The sequence below is a fragment of the Gopherus evgoodei genome, chromosome 2, assembly GCF_007399415.2.
Source record: "Gopherus evgoodei ecotype Sinaloan lineage chromosome 2, rGopEvg1_v1.p, whole genome shotgun sequence".
Lineage (NCBI taxonomy): Eukaryota > Metazoa > Chordata > Testudines > Testudinidae > Gopherus > Gopherus evgoodei.
Genome location: NC_044323.1, coordinates 109,189,810 through 109,210,197, shown reverse-complemented (window position 1 = coordinate 109,210,197; position 20,388 = coordinate 109,189,810).

Here is a 20,388-nt window from a genome sequence, read left to right as displayed (position 1 = left end):
TTTGGTGGGAGAGGCTCTCCCATTGACATAGTGCTGTGCACATGAACACTTATGTGGATGTAACTTATGTCACTCATGGGTGTGAAATAGCTACAACCTAAGCAACGTAAGTTTTGCTGACATAGACTGCAGCGTAGTCATAGCCAAAGACAGACATGCTTAGAATGGTGCTTCCAACCGTGCATAAGAGATATGATCCAGTGTGAATCCTCACATTGAGATAATGTTGCATAACTTTGCTATCTGGATGCACTGAAGAAACAATAATTCTCTGCTAGTTACTTTATTTCTTCTATCATAGATGTGAAGTATAACATTGTCTTCAAATTTAGGATATATTTCATCTTTTTTTTTCTTTTTTTCTCCCCCTTTGGTCCATATTTATTGTAATTCCTTCTTAAATTCTCTCTTAACCAGACTTTTGAAGTACTGTGTACTCTAATGGACTTCATAACAACTTCTGCATTTTAAGGCATTTTTCACTGTTTTATCTGTCATTTCATTTCCAGGTATCCCAACATGCACCAAAATCCATGCTATTACTATATGTTTACTCAATTGTACTATCTCCATAGTTAAGGACAGTATTTAATTCATTAAGATATTTCTGCTTTCCATTGCTTTCTGATTGCCATTAAATCCAATAAAAAATCAGATAGGCTAACAGCTGTAGTTGGGCATACATCCCTTATTCAGGCAGTGTCAACAGTACGCCTACCAATTCAGCCATCAAAATGGCCACAACACTGGATAGTCTTATAGATCTCTTAAGTCTAAATTCAGAGATACAAAAGGCCATTCCAATTAGTGTTGTCATCTCTTGATCTATCACTATAGATTTGGCAATGCTGACCCCATTTTCCATTTATAAACTTAGAAATTTTATTCATCATATTTGACAGTCCTGCTCTTCCTTTTGTTTTATAGTATAATTCCAAATCCACAACTTCAAAGACAGACATCAAGCTACAGTTTGATTTCCCATGACTAAAGATTTTAATCTTTTTCAGCCCTTTGATTTTACTCAAGTTGTTTACCCAATTTTGATCCTGTTAACATGCGGGAGTTTGTAGTGCCTGGTTACATCTTGTTTACTTAATTCCAAACCATCCTCAATATTTGTTTAGTATTCTTATCTTCACTATTTCCATTAACTTGAGACCAAAAGGTTAAATCTAACAATTTCATCCTTAAACTTATAGACATTTCTCTGGTAGCTATCTTCTTCACACACAGTGGTGGTGTAATACTCACACCACATCCCATTCACAGATTTGGGGCCCAGATCAGCTCTCATTTTTAAGTGTTGATTTAGAAGATGAATTGAAAGTTTGGCCTCCATAATCTGTACCTGGTTTTATTAATACCCTATTCAGCATCAGCAGTTTGTTCTTATTTGTACTCCAATTGTTCTCAGCCATACTTTAAAGCAGATTAATCCTATCTTTACAATCAGTCTTGATATTATCTATATGACCCTTCCAAGTTAGTTTATCAAACATAACTCCTAAGAATGTACTATTTCTGGAGAAGATTATTCCCTTTGTTTTAGTGAGAACTTAAATCCCCAAGTATCTCTCCATTCTGAAATCCCCCTGAGCACCTCATTGCTTCTTTCCACAGCTATCGCAAGTCCTTTTTGTTTGGCCCATTTAGCACAGTCATCTGCAACTAGGATAATACTTATTCCTGCCCATACACTCTCTGAGATCATTAATCTTTATGTTAAATAGGACAGGGCTGATAACACACCCCTGTTGAATGCCATCAGTAAGGCTATAAATATTTGACAAAGCCATCCCCACCCTGATTTATAAGGTTCTGTTACTTATGTCTCTTATTCACCAGGACATTCTTCCTCTTCCAATTGTGACTACTTCATCCAGCAAGCATTCTCGCCATAGCATCTCATACACTTTTCATCAGTGTCCAAAAAGACAGTTATAATGAACTCTGTTCACCATGCTTTTTTGCATTTTCATTTCTAATTTACAGTATGATTGACTGTGCATCTTCCTTTCCACTTTGTCCATAATTTACCTTTTTTTTCCCCTCAGGTGTGTTACTAATCTCCTGTTTGTCTTTCTTTCCTAATGTTGCCCACACACAACATGAATGCAATAGGTCAATATGCATCAGGTCTTGTGTGCAATCTGCCTGGGGAGACGCCAGGCCACAGCCTGGGCAGGAGGGGCGGGGCGCATGGCTGCTCCCCGCCAGCGGTGCCGCCACCTTTGCAGGACTCCTGCCCCCCTGTGCCGCGCCGGCTCCTCCATGGCTGGGGCTTGCCGCTGCTGCAAGCAGGACACTCTTGCCCTCCGGTGGCTCTGGAAGATAGATCCTCCCTGCCGAGCCAGGGAACCACTTTTTGGCCCCACCCAGGGCCGTCCCCTTAGGACTTATGGGGCCCTATGCAGTATTATTAAACTGGTGCTCCTATGACCCATGGCAGCCTGAGCTTGCAGCCTGGCAGGGGTGGGGGCAAGGGTAGAGGGACGAGACAGAAAGAATAAAAAGACACCCAGCCCACCTCACGGTGGTGGAGAGTCACAGTTCTCCACAGAGACCCCTGTACCCTCTCCCTCACACAGAGTGGACATGTAGAAGGTACCTAATTAAAAACACTAAACTTCGGAATAAAAAATGTCAGTCACAGGTTTTTTGATATGCCCTGAAGTTTCAGACATTTATTTGCAAAAACTCTGTAGTAAGAGTGAGTCAGCTGTCTTGCTGAATACAACATTCAATATTATGGAAAAATGATGCAGCTCTTCTCTGTTTTACATTTTCTTAATTGGTATTTCTAAGCTGATTTTATATTTTAAATGTACTCTTAAGTGTACACGTTCCAGATTACTACATATTTAACTCACTGACACAGACATTATTTTAAATTAATCAGTCACAGAGCTTTAGTGTGTTCATAACAATGTTCATTGCTTTTAGGAAAAGGGAACACTAATTTACTGTGTGTGATCTCCATAACAATATACATGTTTATGAAATTTCACCAACTTTAAAATATATGTTTCCAAAGATTTTAGGCATAACAAAGGATTTTATATCTTACTATGGTACTGATTTTGCTTAAAACTGGTTCATCAGATAGTCAGAAGTAAAGAAAGGGAAATTCTTTGTCCAGCTATCTGGAAGCAAAGGGCTGCTGCTTCCTTCAGTGGGGGTGGGGGGAAGGGAGAGGCAGAAAGGAAAAGGGGTGAAGGGAGAAATGCATAGACAGAAAGGACAGGAAGACTTTGGAAGTACTTTTTTTACTATAGTAATTAAAATGTGTGTTTTAGATAAGGGGGGGTCTTTTGAAGAATTTATTTAAAAAAACATATGTCTGAAGATCCAAGCATTTAAGGCTAAAGATGATTGTGCATCTAAAAATCTATGCATGGATTTCTTTTTAGAGATGTGATATTATAATCTTCACCAACTCATTAATGACATATTTTTAAAGCAAATTTTAAACTAAGGTCCTGTTGACTGACATATTCTGAGTAAATATTACAGTCATGCACAAATGTTTTTGTCAGTACTTTCAGAAACTGACAGTAGATACCTGGGGGTTGGCAAATGCCTGTTAAATGTCTTCATTACCCCTTGAATGGCTCTCTAACAGTTTCAGTGTTGTGCTAATAGCTCTGGCAGGCTGGAGACTTTTTCTTTTTTAAACTACTAGATCCCCTTCCCAGGAAGACTTAGGCTACGTCCAGACTACCCGCCATATTGGTGGGTTAAAATCGATTGCTCAGGGATCGATATATCGCGTCTAATCTAGACACGATATATCGATCCCCGAGCGCGCTTATATCGATTCCGGAACTCCATCAACCCCAACGGAGTTCCAGAATCAACAGGGAGAGCCGCGAACATCGATCCCGCACGGTGTGGACAGGTGAGTAATCCAATCTTAGATATTCGACTTCAGCTACGTTATTCACGTAGCTGAAGTTGCGTATCTAAGATCGATTTCCCCCCCGTAGTGTGGACCAGCCCTTAAAGCCTGTAGGAAGGGTCAGAACAAGGATAGGAAAAGCAGATGGGTGGACACTAAGACCCAGTGGTGCCCCAAATTTTCAGGTACCCTATGCAGCTGCCTATACCTAAGGATGGCCCTGGGCTCCCCCAACCACTTGGTGCCCTAGGCCACTGCCTAGTTCACCTAGTGGTTGCACTAGCCCTGGATATAACCACGGATTGATTACTTTTTTCCCCATATACTATTATGTAATTTCAATACACCCCTTAAACTTCGTTCCAGTAAATGCTTAATTAATTACATTTCATGCTATCTTTACCAGGGGCTGTTTATTTTTATTTTTTGTCTGTAGTGTTTTGGGGTTCTTTTAGTTCCAGTATGCTGAAATCCCACCTAACCATTTAGGAGCTCACAATTTTCTTCAGCAAACATTATTTTTTGTTCACCAAACTCTTTACGTTGATTTGTTTCACTACTTACTTTTTGCAACTCTTTTGCTAAAATATCTGGTTTGCTTAAGTCAGAACTTAAAACTTTATGGTTTACTGTAAGATCAGTACTTACTTTTGTTCTTTCTCTGTCTTCTAACTTGTTTATATGTCTCTGAAACATTGGAATCTTTGTTCATTTTCTCAGTATTTTCTCCACCTCTTTTTCTTTCTTTTTAATAAGTTATTGTGCCACCACTTTAAATCTTTTGTAATCCAAGTCCTTACTATTCATTCTACTTTTCCCTTGTGTGTATGCTTTCTTTCTTTCAGCACTGCTTATACAATTTTCATTCCACAAAGGAAACTGATTTCTAAGTTTGTTTCAATTCGATTTCTTACATACAGCTAGGATGCTTGCTGCTACAATTCAGATTATTATATTGTCATGAAATTCCTCTAAATTATCACTTATACAACTGGTACTTTGATACATAGTGTGATAGATCCAGGCCAGTTGGGTACAGCAGAATAGCAGAAGGCAGGTATACTGGCACTGGATTAACAGTTTTCTGTTCCCTGACTGACCAGAGCAGGGGCTGCTCCAGGCTAACGAGAACACCTGACTCTAATTAGCCTGCAAAGAGTCAGGTGAGGCCATTAAATTAATGTGACCACCTGACTCTAATTAAGGCCCTGCTGATACTATAAAAAGGGCTCACTCAAGTCAGGCAGGGGAGAACCAGGGAGCCAGAGAAGAGGAAGTGTGGCTGAAGGGCTGGTTAATGAAGACATCCTCAAGCCATCGGTAAGTGAGCCCTAAGATAAGGGTGAAGAAGGGAGAAGCAGGAGATCTGTGGGGAAGTGGCCTAGGGAAATGTAGCAACTCTGGCAGTGAAAGGTTGGCTGCCAACAGCTGCTACCATTAGGGTCCCTGGGCCAGAACCTGGATTTGAGGGTGGGCCTGGGTTCCCCCCAACCTACCACTACAGGAACATCTCCTGGGAGGGGAAGTCAGGCCCCTGTCAGGACAGAAGGTTAAACTGTTCTGAAATTAGCCCTCCAGGGACAACAGAGACTGGGAGCTCTCTCACCAACCTCCTTGCTGGCCTGTGATGAAAAGGGCTCAGTAGACTGTAACCCTGGCCCTAGAGAGAGAAGGACTATGTGGAGGGTCACAGTGAGCCACTGAGGCTAGCATAAACCTCCTAGATGCGCAGGACCTACAGGAGCAAGGTCAGAGCTCTGTCACAATACACTTAGTCTTGTTTTTTTTCTCTTTCCTTTCTTCCTGGCTCTAGTCAATTATTTGGTCTTGGGAATTTATTAATAGCCCCAATATAACAATTTCATTTGTATTTAAGCTTACAAGTCACCCTTAAGTGACTCATTAGCTATATCACTATATTACTAAATTAACAGTTCTCGGCATTAGCACTATGAGTCTTCAGAAAATAAATTGGGGCCTGATTCTCATATACAATAAGACCACTTTATCCTATTCTGGCAGTGTAAAGGGGCCTTAGACTGGGTGTCAGTGGAATTACTCTTTTCAGACTCGCTTTTCAGCGAAGTGACTTGGCCAAGTTTACTGTTGACAAAGCACGGTAATAGCACCTGGCAGACTCTACGCAGATACTAAGACATGTATGCTCATGACAAGGGATGCAGCTTAGTCAGTGGTGGGACTTCTCCTTTGACATAATTAGATACTTCCCTCTGATGTCACTAGTTATTACCTATTATTTTGTACATGTTGGTTTGATTAAAACATTTCTATTACATACTGTCATTCTGACCTTATCTTTTAGAAGGGGTCAATGTGTTCCTGTTATCCTTTGGAAATGTTTTTGTGACACCCTTAATATTGGCACGTTCTGGTACCACTTAATATCGAAATGTGTTTGCATACATACTCTGTGACTAGCACTTCATAGAAATGTATATTTCTGCAATATCAGCCCTCTTCTTGACAAATTATGTAAGCAGGTCCTGCCTCATACCAGGCCTCTAATACAAGGGCTTATGTCTCAGGTTCTCTTCCTACTACATTCAGTACATCTGGCTTCCCAGTCTCTCATGCTAAAGAAAAACGTATTCATGTTTACAGTGATTTTCTTTTCTTCTTTCAGTGTTTATCTCTCTAACTGGCTCTTGCACTGTTACAAAAATTATACCAAAATTATTATCAGGCTATTTTTAAAGCAATTACACTGGTGCTAAAATTAATACTGCTAACAAGATAGTTAATGTAAATTCTACAATAACAAAGCTTTGATAGTTGTTAAAAGAGTATTTTCCTTTTTTCTTAAACTTCTTTTCTATTACTCTAGCAATAGAGTATTAGCTAATGCTTTTTTGTGTTACTTTATACTTTATGAAAAACAGGATAATACAAAGTATTGTCACAGACAATGGCATTGTGTCATGCTCTGAGGATTCCAATACAATTTGTTTCTTTTTCTGGAGAATAACTTTTAAACATTCAGTCCAAAATGTTCAAATTTGGGTGGTTTAGCAAAGTATTCTGTTATCTTTGACTTTTTTTTCTTTGCATCTCTGTGTTGTAGTCAGAACACCAATAATTTGGAGGAACTATAATGCATACCCTAGGTTGTCTGAGCTGTGGGTACATCTACACTTCAAGCTGGAGGTATAATTTCCAGCTTGGGTGGATGTGGATGCTCTAGCACACTAAAAATAGAAGTGTAACTGTGGTGGCACGGGCAGTGGAACAGGCTGTTTACTTGAGTAAATACTTCGAATTCTGGGCAAGGTTGTATTTGGGGTGGTTAGCCCACGCTGATGTGACTACACCTATTTTTAGCATGCTAGTTCAGTCAAGCTAGTGCTCATATGTCTACCAGAGTTGGAAATTACACCCCCAGCTTCAAGTGTGGATGTACCTTGAACGGAGCAATCTATCTCTGAAGTTATGGCATTGAAAGAAGATAACATAGGAGAATTTTGAAAGCTATAACTACTGGATTTAGCCACACAATTCCCCACTAATTTCAAGGGGAGTCAAGAGGCTAAATCCTGTACTTGAGCTTTAGAAAATCTTCAACTGAGGGGAGTTTCTTCAAACTATCCCTGTAGAGAGTTTGCTAGAGTTGGCTTTGCACAGGTTTCTCTTAGCTTTTTGACTGTGAAGATCATGAGCTTTTGACAGATTACTTCTCCTTGATTGGTCTTGAGTTGGACTGACTAGAATCTCTGTGGTTTTCTAGGTCTCTTGACACCCAGCCCCACTCAGCTTGGTTGTTTAAACAGATAGTGTATATAGCCCAATGTCACACATTGACTCAGCTAGCCTGCTTCTTTTTAATTAATAGATGAACAGAACAGGATTAGGGTTAACCTGAGTCAGTTCTAAACATCTCTGTAAGACAAAGTGAGTAACTCATGGGCATCTGTGGTAGCATTAGTCTAACAGGCCACTGAAGTCAGTGTTGCTTTTTAGCAATTATGGCTGCAATTGTATTTTTCTGACTGGTGGTAATGTTGTCATCCAATAAAAGTTTAGAAATGGAGGTTTTGAATGTTAGGCTCATGCCCACACTTTATACCTACTTTTCTTATTCATCTCCCAGAACAAAAAAGAGCATTGTGTTCACTCACAGTGTGGTACAATACTAACATGATAACAGCTAAGTTCAATATCTTGAAAATACCTTTGCATAACAATCAGTTTTTTTTCTAAATAAGAAATGTAGAAAATAAAGTGTTTGCAATTACAAGTTTTCAGTTGAAACAGGGTGAATCAGACCACATATTAAAAAAATTATAAAGTATAGTATTTAAATAATTGTGGGTAGAGCTGTTCAAAAATTTTTCATCACCTTTTCTAAACAAGGAAGTAGCTTTTTGCTAAAATATTTTGTGTGAGAATTTCTACGTTTGTTGAATTTCTTTAGACTTCTATATATTAAAAAAAGTTCTTTACAAAAGAATTCTGCAAAAAATATGAAAATAATTTCTATTGTCTGTTTTTTCAAAATTCTTCTTAGTTTTTATTAAAACTGAATTTTGTTTTGTTTTTCTGTTGAAAGTAAAATGTATTTTGACAAGCTCTATTTATAGATATTTTGGAAGGTGTAAAATTGACTATGGCTGAAAATTGCTATGTATATTATTAGAACAAATTAATATTTTCCAAATTTTGAAAAAATGTGCTTCAATATAAACAAAAGGGGGTTGGGGAGAGAAATGTGTTCAATACTAAAGGAAACTCGAGGATTAATTTTGAGTTGTTTAAAACTACTACTAATATATGGAGTTAGTCATATTAGCTATGCTTGAAATGCATTTCTGGGTGTTACCTAGAACAGTGGCTCTCAATCTGTTCTTCTTTCAGGTGTCTGATTTGTCTTGAATACCCTCAAGTTTCATCTCACTTAAAAATTACTTGCTTATAAAATCAGACATAAAAATTCAAAAGTGTCAGAGCACACCATTACTGACAAATTGCTTACATTCTCATTTTTACCATATAATTATAAAATAAATCCATTGGAATAGAAATACTGTACTTAAATTTCAGTGTATAGTATATAGAACAGTATAAACAAGTCATTGTCTGTATGAAATTTTAATTTGTACTCACTTTGTTAGTGAAGCTTTTTATGTTGCCTGTTGTAAAACTAGGCAAATATCTAGATAAACTGATGTACCCTCTGGAAGATCTCTGCATATCGCCAGGGGTACACATACCCCTGTTGAGAACCACTGACCTAGAAGATACTTAATCTCCTCCTGCCCCCTACCCCGAACTTCCTTGCACTGTCTTGCTTTTTCTTACCTTTGATAGAAACCACCTACACATTTCTTCCTCTGGCTTGTATCACTTCTGTTCTTTTCCAGCTTTAATCTCCTTCCTCAGTCTCTTTTGTTTAGTTTCTTGGTGCTTCCTTCTCTTCTCTGGAATTTACTCACTCTCCAGTTGTAATCCTGCCTGCTGATTTAATCTCTTCCCAAGCACAAATACTAACGCCCGTTCCCTCTCTCCAAGTCTGGGAATGACCTTGCTATATGTAACCCATATCTGTTACAATGTGTTTTCTGTGCACTGCACCTTTAAATTGAGGGACTGCAGAGTCATTTGCCACATTGGTCTTGGAGACTTAGCCAGATTCTGAAGAGGAGCCTATATTGTGCTTGATCTTGGAGACCTTACTTTTGGCTTTGTCATTTACACAGAAAGCATATGGGCTTTGGCAACCTTTTTTAGGAGTGGAAGGATGATTTCATGTGCATGGTCTCCCAGCCACCAGCTGAAATGTAATGAAACAGGCATCCTCCTATTTTTTAAGAATGTAAAGTAAAATATGTAATCAATCAAGGAAGACTTATTCATGGATTGTTTAATTTTAAATATTGAAGATTCACAAGGATTGTTATGTCTTTCAGCTTACCTAGATGCAAATTTGGTCCTGTTTTTCTTCATTTTCTAAAACACTATTAAATATATTGTAATTTTTTTTGTGTTTTTTGTATGGTCATGCTGTACAAATTTAAATTTACTCTCTCTTTGAACATCTGTCTTGAGGTACTGTATGTCTGCCATATTTGCTGGTAGTATGTCTCGTTACACCATATTCTTGGAATTTCTCTCATATTGTCAATTTACGTGCGTATTACAGTAATGGAATGTACTTAGTGTATGAAATATATCTCCATCTACTAATAGTAAACCCAGATTTCTAAAACAAATATTTGAGAGTAAGTAATGAAAAAGCACAGTTTAGCACACATGAACAGCTGGATAACTTCTAATTTACAGCATAAACCTTTATAATAGACTCTGCATAAATATTTATAGTAGACTCCAAACTGATGCAATTGAGTGATTTGTTAGTATTTCACTGTCCAGTGTTATTTGATCATTCCAGGCCCAGTCCCGCAGTTCTTATTGAGTCAAAGCTCCCTGTTTGATATTTATCTGAGTAAGGATAGCAGGATTGCAATCTATTCATTGATTCCCATATCAGTTGTCATGGGAGCCATCAGTTCTATGATTTACATGCTTGAAAAATACTCCCTGAGCTTTAAGAGTTTAGTGCTTGAATGAGAGGGTGGATGGGTTCATGTATTTGTAATGATAACAGTTCAGTAAATTTCACTCAGAGCTGCAAAGGTTAATCCTGGTTAATACTGTAGTTGACTTTACTATTGGCTAGTTCTCTGGGTCTGGCAGAGCTCTGTTCATTGCATGACCTAAATGCAGAGGGCACAAAGGCTTACTTTATGACCTCCAGATTCTTGGGCTGTCCAGGGACCAGTTGGTGTGCTCTGTCTGGTAATGGCTCCCAATGGGCCTATATCCTAGTTGAAGATCATCAGATTACAGAGATGCACTATTGGCCATGGTAGAGTGGGATTGGTAACACCATCCAAGAATGCCCCAACACTGATTAAGCCATCTCTTTATGCTGCAGGACCTGTGCTAATGGGATTAGGAGGATCTTGTCCTATGTGCTCATGAGATTGCTCCACAAAGGAAAAAAAAAATCTGGAGATCTGAGTGTGCTCACTTATCTTCAGGCAGCACATTTAAAAAATGCAAATTTGTGTCTCAAACAGTGTTTCTCATTTGGGTGCCACATTTTAAAGCAATTTCTTCAAAGTGGCCAATAAACATATTCCTTAATTATACATACACAGTTTTGGGGGAGGGGGCAAGGTTGCCTGCACTCACAGAAGCTGCCTGTGCAAACAGAGTACAATGCCCTTTTCTTTGCTCTGCCAATGACTTCAATACCTTCTTTCTGTCCTTCTCCCACAGCTGTGTTCTAGCTGCCCTTTCTGTTTGGAATACCCTCCTAGAGCTGTCTCATTCAGCTCCCTCTGTAAAATGTACTTCTGCTGCAAAGCCTATAAAAACGGAGAGTGAGGAGCAGTAATCTAAAAATCCCCCCCAAACTGACAGCTATCAAGATGCGTACCAGGCTTATTGACCTGAGTGACCATGACATCTTATTATAGTTGCTTTTGTGCCTCCTCTCTCCTCTGTTCCACCTCTGCTGCCTTTTGCTATGTCTCCAGGGGATGTCTTCACTGCAGCTGGAAGCAAAGTTCCCAGCCTGAGTACACAGACTCATGCTAGCAAAGTTTAAGATAGTGCGCTAAATGTGGAAGTTTTGATTCTGGCCCTTAAATCTAACCAATTCTCTGGGCATCACAGCTCAAGCAGAAATGGAAACATTATTATTTTTAGTGCACCAGTTTGAGCCCCACTAGCATAAGACTGTTTACCTAGGCTTGGAGGCTTGGTCCCAGCTGCAGCACAGGCATGTCCAAATGGGCACCCTGTGGGTTCAGGAGGCTGCCCACATAGAGCTTAATACAGTCAATGCAAATCATATGTGTAGCAGCCATTTTTCGGTTTGTTAATTATTCCTAGTGCTGGACTGAGGTAGCTGTTTAGAGGAGAAATAATTGACTGCTAGTTAGGATGCTAGTCTGGGGCTTGTGAAACCCAAGTTTAATTCCATACTCCAACAAGAGATTTCTAGTGTGACCTTGCGGAAGATACCAAGGAGAACATTTTCAAAGGGGACTGAGGAGGCTAAGATTCACTGAAAGCGAGTGGGACTTATCCTTTGAAATGGTTACTTCAGTGCCTACATCACTTAGGGCAGTTTTGAAAAATTTACCCTTAGATTCTCTCTTTGCCTTGGTTCTCTATCTGAAAAATGGAAAATGGTGCTCCCATTCCTCACAAGGGTTTTTTGAGGATATTACATTTTTGATTGTGAAGCACTTGGATGCTGTGGTAATTGGGAGCCATATAATCACATTACATGGAAATTCAAGAGTATTAAGAAGAGACTGATAATAGCGGAAGCTACTGACTCAGAAATTTGCTGAAGTATTTTTCCTAAAACAGTGGCCCACATCCTTAATTGGTGTAAGATGATGCAATTTCATTAACTTCAATTGAGCTACTCTGATTTACACCAGCTGAAGATCTGTCCCAGTATTCCTCATAGGTAGCTTTCAATGACTCATGACATATGCTGGGCACAGTGTTCTTGCCAGCTTATCAGTCTACAGTGCTTCGCCTCCTCTCATTTTTCCACTTATTGGATGATGACTAGCAATGCACTATGCTATGCACACCTACTGGCAGTTCATTACTACTCTTCCATGCAACACCCCTTGAATCCATGGTGAACACTGCTCACCTGCCCCACTCATCACAGCTGTAACAGCAACCCTCCTTAACTTTTCATCTTCATGCTTGTTTATAAATTTGTAGCATTAATACAAGAATCTAAATGAAATAAAAACCTCAGACATAAAAGTGCATCCCAGTCATGATAAACTGAGTGAATTACAGCAGTAGGGGTGTTATAGTTCAGGATTTAGGAAGGTAACCCAGTGAGTACATGCTCCGATCTTCTTTTTTCATCATGAAGGAGCTTTTGGAGCTTGAGTTATACAGCAACTACTTCTTAAAGATTAATTTGTATTGACTGCTTGTTCCCTTATAATAAAGAATCATTCTTATTTTTAACACACATTTGGATTGTCATTAATTTTCCAGAAGTTATATGACAAATCCTTTTAAAATACAGAACCAATTTAATAATGATCCTATTCTCATATTTAGTTTCCTTGAGGGCAGCTCTTAGAAAATTAGATCAAGAGGTGTTTCTGATTTATGCAGAGACCATATTGGTGTTTATGATACTATGTTGTTCCAAAGGGATTTATTATACTGTTCTTTTTGTCTATTTATTTCAGTCATTCTACCAGGGAGTAAATCACCTGACTGGAAAAACACAATTTTATAGCCATAAATTATTGGGCAGTAAATTACCGTTTTGGAAAACACACTTTTGCTATGAAATTTTCTTGCAAGAAATCTTTATGATCTCATTTGGTTTCACCTTTGCAACTTAAATTTAAATTTAGTTTTTCATTATTAATTCATGCTGAAGTAATTTGTGAATGTTTATATTCTATAAAGTGCACCTTTTAAATTATTTAATTGCTTACATAATTTCAATAAACATCTATTACATTTTTCATGATTTACATATAATACACTTTAGCACACGATGCCACACAGTGTAGATCAGAAGAAAGAAGGTCCCTTTTTTAACAGAAAGAACTGACTGAAAATATTGAAATGGCACCATGCAATTTTACTTGTCCCTGCTTCTCTTTCCACACATACTCTGTTTATAATATGTAATGTGACCTTGTACTATATTTATTATTGAAAATGATTAGTGATGTGAAAACAGAATCAAATTTATAATCCTTCTGACAGGAGGGATTTATAGAGGTTATTTAATCTTGTTTCTAGCATAAAAACTCAGTCTGTTACTAGTGAAGTGTTTGGAGATCAGTTCATAGGTGAAACCCAATTTAATGAGGCATTAGTCATGAACAAGAAGGAAACTTATTTCATAGGAATGGATGCTAAGGCAAAGGAACAACTGAAGTTTACCAGGGAAAAAGGTATTTGCCAGGCTGTGGCTAATGTTTAAATTCTGTGAACTTGGTCCCCCTGGGAAATAAAGCTGCTGTTGTGCTGAAATCAGTGGGAACATTGCCTGTGTGAAGACTACAGGGCTAGATTTCTGTGAGCTAGATCCTATGTGGATGCTAAGCGTCAGTTCTACCCCAAGTACAGAATGGGAATTACTTAAGGGCAGAATTTGGATTTCTTATTCATACTTATTACTGGATAACACGGGACCCAGTTCTGGTACATTTACAGTGATTAACTCTTGAAACAGCGGGTAGTCTCATTGATACAAATTAGAAGGCTTGCACAGTAATCTTCTACTCATTGTGAATGAGGGTAGCCAAATTTGTTTCATATTGCTTTAGGGCCAGATCGTGGATCCTGATTATGTTTTCACTTATGCTAGTGCAGTAGCTCTCAACCTTTCCAAACTACTGTCCTCCTGTCAAGAATCTGATTTGTCTTGTGGACCCCCAAGTTCCACTTCATTTAAAAACTACTTGCTTACAAAGTCAGACATAAAAATACAAAAGTGTCACCACACACAATTAATGAAAAAAAAGTTGACTCTCATTTTTACCATATTATTATAAATCAGTTGGAATATAAATATTATACTTACATTTTCTGTGTATAATATAAAGAACTATATAAACAAATCATTGTTTGTATGAAATTTTATGTAGCCTGTTGTAAAACTAGGCAAATATCTAGATGAGTTGATGTACCTCCCCGGGAAGACCTCTGGATACCCCCAGAGATACGTGCTAGTGTACCTTGGATTAATTCCATTCACAGCAATAGTGTGATAGCAGTATAAAACCAGTGCAAGTGTGGATCACAATCAGGCTATAAATCTGGAATACTTCTAATGAGGACAATGCTCCTAGTTTATAATGCATAGTGTGAACCAAATTTTACTCAGTGCAACTCCTATTGAAGACCGCAGGATAGCACCTCTGAAACCTGGAGCAACATTTGTTACCATTGATTGACATGTAAAATGTAAAATGCTACTGTATACTTGACATTAATTCAGATTTCTAGTTTAGAGCTGTGCAAAATGTTTACAAAGAAATCTGCCTATTTTTTTTTAACGTTGGTTATAAACTTGAAACTCATACCAGGTTCATCTGAATACTTGCCATGGTTCAGGCACCTTTGAGCAAACCTGAGCCTATTTATGGTTTGCATTGCAATCACATGGAATTCATACATTTAAATTATTTTGGTATAAAACCAGGCAAAAATTGGTGGTGCTCATTACATTTCACTTTCAGATTTTGAATTAATTTGAATTTGAAACTCAAAGCTTGGGAATGGAAGGTATGTATTGGGTACACACCTATATAGAATCCCCTCTACCCCCCACCCGCCAAGATATTTGTATGTATCCCTGTAAAAGCCAAGTTTTATATAAATGTGCTCTAATTCAACATGCAACAATTGGATATTATGATGAGTTCCCACTGGGGTACTACTGAGTCCCCTGACCCACCAGTCTGGGCTCCCCCTCCCCCTATAATGCTATGACAAGCTGTAGACACGCTCCCGGTCTCACACTTTCACCAGCACACAGGTAGGGATACATTCAGCTGTTGTAGCATGCAAACAGGCTTTCTGACCAGCCCCTGTATGGAAAGGCTATACAGCAAGGACATTTTTCAGCTTCTCAGGCACATATCCACTCTGGAGGGTAAACCCAAAATAATACTGTCTTGCACTGCACAGAGAACAGTACAGCATAAGCTCATTAAATTCACACTCTCCCTCAATGTGGAGAGAGACATGCAACAGCTTCTTGCCCCAAGTAGGATTTTCACACACTGGTTTTAGAGAAAACAAAAAACAGTTAATTAACTATAAAAGATAGATTTAAGTGATTATAAGGAATAGCAAACAGATCAAAGCAGATTACCTATCAAATAAAAAAACACAAACTAAACTTAATATACTAAAGAGATTGGATATGAGTCACAAATTCTCACCTTAAATAATGATTTAAACTGGTTGCAGAGATTCTTAAAGGGCAAGATGAACTTGCTTGAAGCGTAAAGCCCCAGGTGTTCCTTTCATAGGCTAGAAATACGTCTAGCCTGGGTTCAGTCCTTCCCCGCAATTCAATCCTTCTTCCTCAGGAGTTTTCAGTACTTTGTTTGGGTGGGGAGTCAGCAAAGAACCATGATGATGTCACTCCCCTGCCTTAAATAGCTTTTGCATATGGCAGGAACCCTCTGTCTCCAGGCTTAGTTCCCACACTTTTCAGTGGAAAAACACTGGTATTCCAAGATGGAGTCCAGTATCAGGTGACTTGGTCACATGTCCCTGTAGAGTCACAGCAGCCATAATGCAGAGACTGTTTTTAGCATCCTCAAGAAGGCTCCCTGGTGGGAGATTAGCTTCTTCTAAGATCTATTGTTGTCCCTAATGGCCTTTCCCACCAGCAATCTAGACTGATAGCATTCTGTCTAGTGGCCATTCCTCAGATGCAAACACATTTGTAATAGGTGCATAGACGATATTCCTAACTTCAGAGACCAAAATGATACATTCATACAAATTAGACAATCGTATTCAGTGAATCATAATCTTTTCAGTGATATCTTTCATGACCTATTTTGCATAAAATACATCTTAGTTATGCAAAAATCATATCAGAACCATATTTCTATGAAGAAAATGGGGCAGAATGTCACAGATATGTGATGAAAAAAATCATTCTGCAACATGTATATGAACAGTAGATATGACTTATGACTTTAGGAATTGTCCATCTGGATTTGAGTATGGATGACTACTGGTGGTCTGATCCTATCTGTTAACTGCACACACAAAACATTCTAGATTCAATGCCTTGGATGAAGTTCATATCTGGATCCTGTGATAGCCTAGGATATCTTTATCTATTCCTGACCAGGACTTGGGGATAACCAAAAAAGCCACTCTTAAAAATCTCTTCCCAGAAGTATTAAGTCCAATGCAAGACAGAAGAGGTCTGAGTATTTATTGAGGCTTGTGTGGATGGCAGTAATGAAAAATAAATACTGCAGCTAAAAACCTCACTAACCTTTCTCATTGCCTTGAGTTAAAAAGTTCCTTTGTCTGCTGACATAATTGGCATAGCTTTCTTGACTTCAACTTTTATGGTTGCTCTGCTATTCTGACATTTTAACATTACAGGTGTTCACTCTGTATAGTCTTGTATTTCAAAGATAGGATGTGTGCACATATTTGCTTGGGACAGGATTTTCAAAAGTGATTAGTGATTCTGAGTGCCACAATTTTGAGGTGCCAAACATGGGGCCATTTAAAGAGGTTTGATTCTTTCAGAAGGTGCTCAGTACGTTTTGAATATCAGCTCCCTTTAAGGTGTGTCACAGACTCCAAAATCACTAGTCATGTTTGAAAATCTTGGCCTTGTCTCAGAGAGGACCCACGCCTGCTGATAGTGGGAGGGTAGAGTGAGGGCATCTGGCTTCAACAGTGTTACTGAGCATTCTCAGTACAAGCCAAGCACCAAATCGGGGGGGAGGGGTAGGCAGAGAGAGATAGGTTGTGACCCCACATAGCACTTCATACACTGCCTCTGCCTCATCTACATTTTACCTCCAATTTTATATGCACTTATAAGATATTTTCTATTTCATATGCCCAAACAGGAATCCAAGGATAGGGTGGAAAAAAAAAAGCATAGTCCTTTTTCCAATATACAGTGGCATTAATGGGAACAAGTCTGGGATTCATAGAATGATATGCAAGATGCCAGATGGAATACTGATAGTACTGTGCCCAGCAAGTGCAAAGCCGCTTTATAGGAAATCAGCCAAACTCAGGATACCACAGTTTGTATTGATAACAATTTAAAAACTGTGTTCTGTATCTGCAATTTCTTGTGACTTTATCTAATACTGGGAATGAATAGATTTCAAAGGACAGAAGGGACCATAGGATCATCTAGGCTGACAGAGCTCCATATAATCATTTAGTTGTGTATTTTATTTGGCACAATATGCATAAAATCGATATTTTATTTTATGCAATTCCATTAAAATGTATATTTATTCTTATTTCTATGAGACTTGCCTTAGAACTCATGTTTCCCAGAAAGTGCTCATGATAGCTGTGCTGGTTTTATTGACTAGAAAATTTACAAGATTTATATTTTAATCTGTGAGATTATTTTTGAACCCCGTAGTTTGTAAAAAGAGAGGTTAATAAACTCTAGATTGGTGTTGCCTTGGGTTAAGTATTCTTTATATTATATACAATACTTACACTAATTTTTGTATATCTGGTGTTGATATTTGGTTGGAATGTTAAAGGTAAATGGAGCTCAGGTTCATTCTATTAAAGATTACAAAGCATATTGCTTAAATTTGGGATCCAGGGGAAGAAGAAAAGAAAGTATAATTGGCTTATGTCAGCAAATAATTTAGCACCTGATTCAGCAAAGCACTAAGCACATACTTATATTCTACTGAATTCGATGACCACGGATGACTGGGGAGGTATAGTGAGGCTCAGCTAATACCCCTTTTTAAATCCCCATACTCGCTTTATACTGGGGGAGCAGGTGGAGATAACACAAGGTTTGACAGCAGCACACTTGAGCCCAGTAGAAAGTTTACCTATGCTGGAGGATTCTCTGCTGGAGAATTGTGGCCAGATCATGGCCCCTTTATGTCTCTTTAGTGTCCCCAATGGGATCATAACTGGGCTGACCAAGTGTTAATTAAACAAAGATCCTCCTACTGTCTTCTTGTTACTGGATGGTAGAGTTGTCCCATGATCAATACATTTATTTACACATTTAAAGGAAAATTCCAGTTCCTGTGAATTTCTCAGTCAAGCAGCTTTCTTAATATTTTAATTCATTAACAAATTGTGCAGACTCTTCCTCTTCACAAAGATATGCAGCTTTAATGCATTCTTAGTGACTTCTGCTCATTCTTTATTGTTTTAATATACAGTTCATCAAGGGTTGCACTTTTGTGTGTGTGTCTCTACACATAAATTGCATGAAAATGCTATGCTCAAGGTTTTTTAATTTTATTATATTCCCATGTAGAAATAAGGTCAGTAATGTCTAGAGATGGATAAATAATTTGTAGCCATTATTTTATGTGATGGAATTTGCCTCTTTTTCTGTCCATAAATCATGTGCAGATTTAAGTTAAAAGAATACTTAGGTATTCATAAGTATTTGACAAAAGAAAATCAGAAATGATCCACAGAACAAGAATTACTTTCTGATCAGTTTGCTGCAAGAAACTTATATCTGAAATGCAAGAGGAATTGATTATTTTTAATTGGACACAGGAGTCATTTGATACTGTTCTGTTCCCGAAATGAATGAATGTTGCTCTTGGAGAGCTAGATTCTGCATCCATCACTCGTACTGAGCAGTGCCTCATTCTGTGAGTTGTCCCATTGAATGTGAGTGAGGATAGCAGAATCTGACCCATAATTAGGTTTCTAGTGTAAATTCTCACATTTGCAAGTTCAAAACTTCAGTTTTGTGAAGATACTCTAATATGTGTTTAAAATTCACTGATTCCTGCAAGTGAATTTTTTTACTGTTTAATCCCCAGAATGTTAACACCACATGGATGTCTGTGAACACAGTTAAAGTGAATTAACTGTTTTAATTTGACTCTGAATTTTACACTTTTTGAGGTATTTGCTCAGCTCCAGTTTTACCACAATCTAATATTATGCATTCATACAGAAAATGCCATATTAAAAAATTATATTTCTATTTTTTATTTATTGTAGTTCATTTTTTAAATGTGGTATAGGCTAAGAATTGCAGATTATACTTTTCTACAATAAATTGACAAAGTATGTATTAAATTATTTTTTCTAGACACAGATACAGCTGCTAAGGAACAAAATACAGTCCTTTAGATCATAGCATAAATAAGAAACTATAGAGCACACAGAATGCATTGACTTGTCCTAAATGTAATTCAGTCAAAAGAAGGAAGTACAGATTTTTGGAGCTAAGTTTTACTATGCATGTAGTTAAATTGCTAAAGAATACTACAGACGTTAATGATATCAAGAAATTATCTGAAATAGTTTACTTTAATTAACTTCAGATAATTAGATGCAACTGATCATTTTAGTTATCAAACACTGGATTATTTTAATGCTTTTCAAACTTGATGGATGAGAGTCTACATCGGAAGACTATTTCTCTTTTTTCACTCTTATCACATAGGCTGTTTTCTGCTTGGTGTGTATGTACTGGGGACTGATGAAATGTTAAAAGAAACTGTAAATAAAGATGTCAAAACTGTCATCCTGTCATAAACAGTCAGAATATCATTACAGCCATGGGCATGAGTTCCCTTTAGTCACTTTCCTTCTTCCCATTACCTTTTAGAAACTTTTCTCTTTCTTTCTACAGGAAGGATTCTCTATTTTCTTCATAGTTTTAAATAGCACAGACATTTTCCTTTCACAGCAGCTAACCAGAGAGTTCCTGCAAA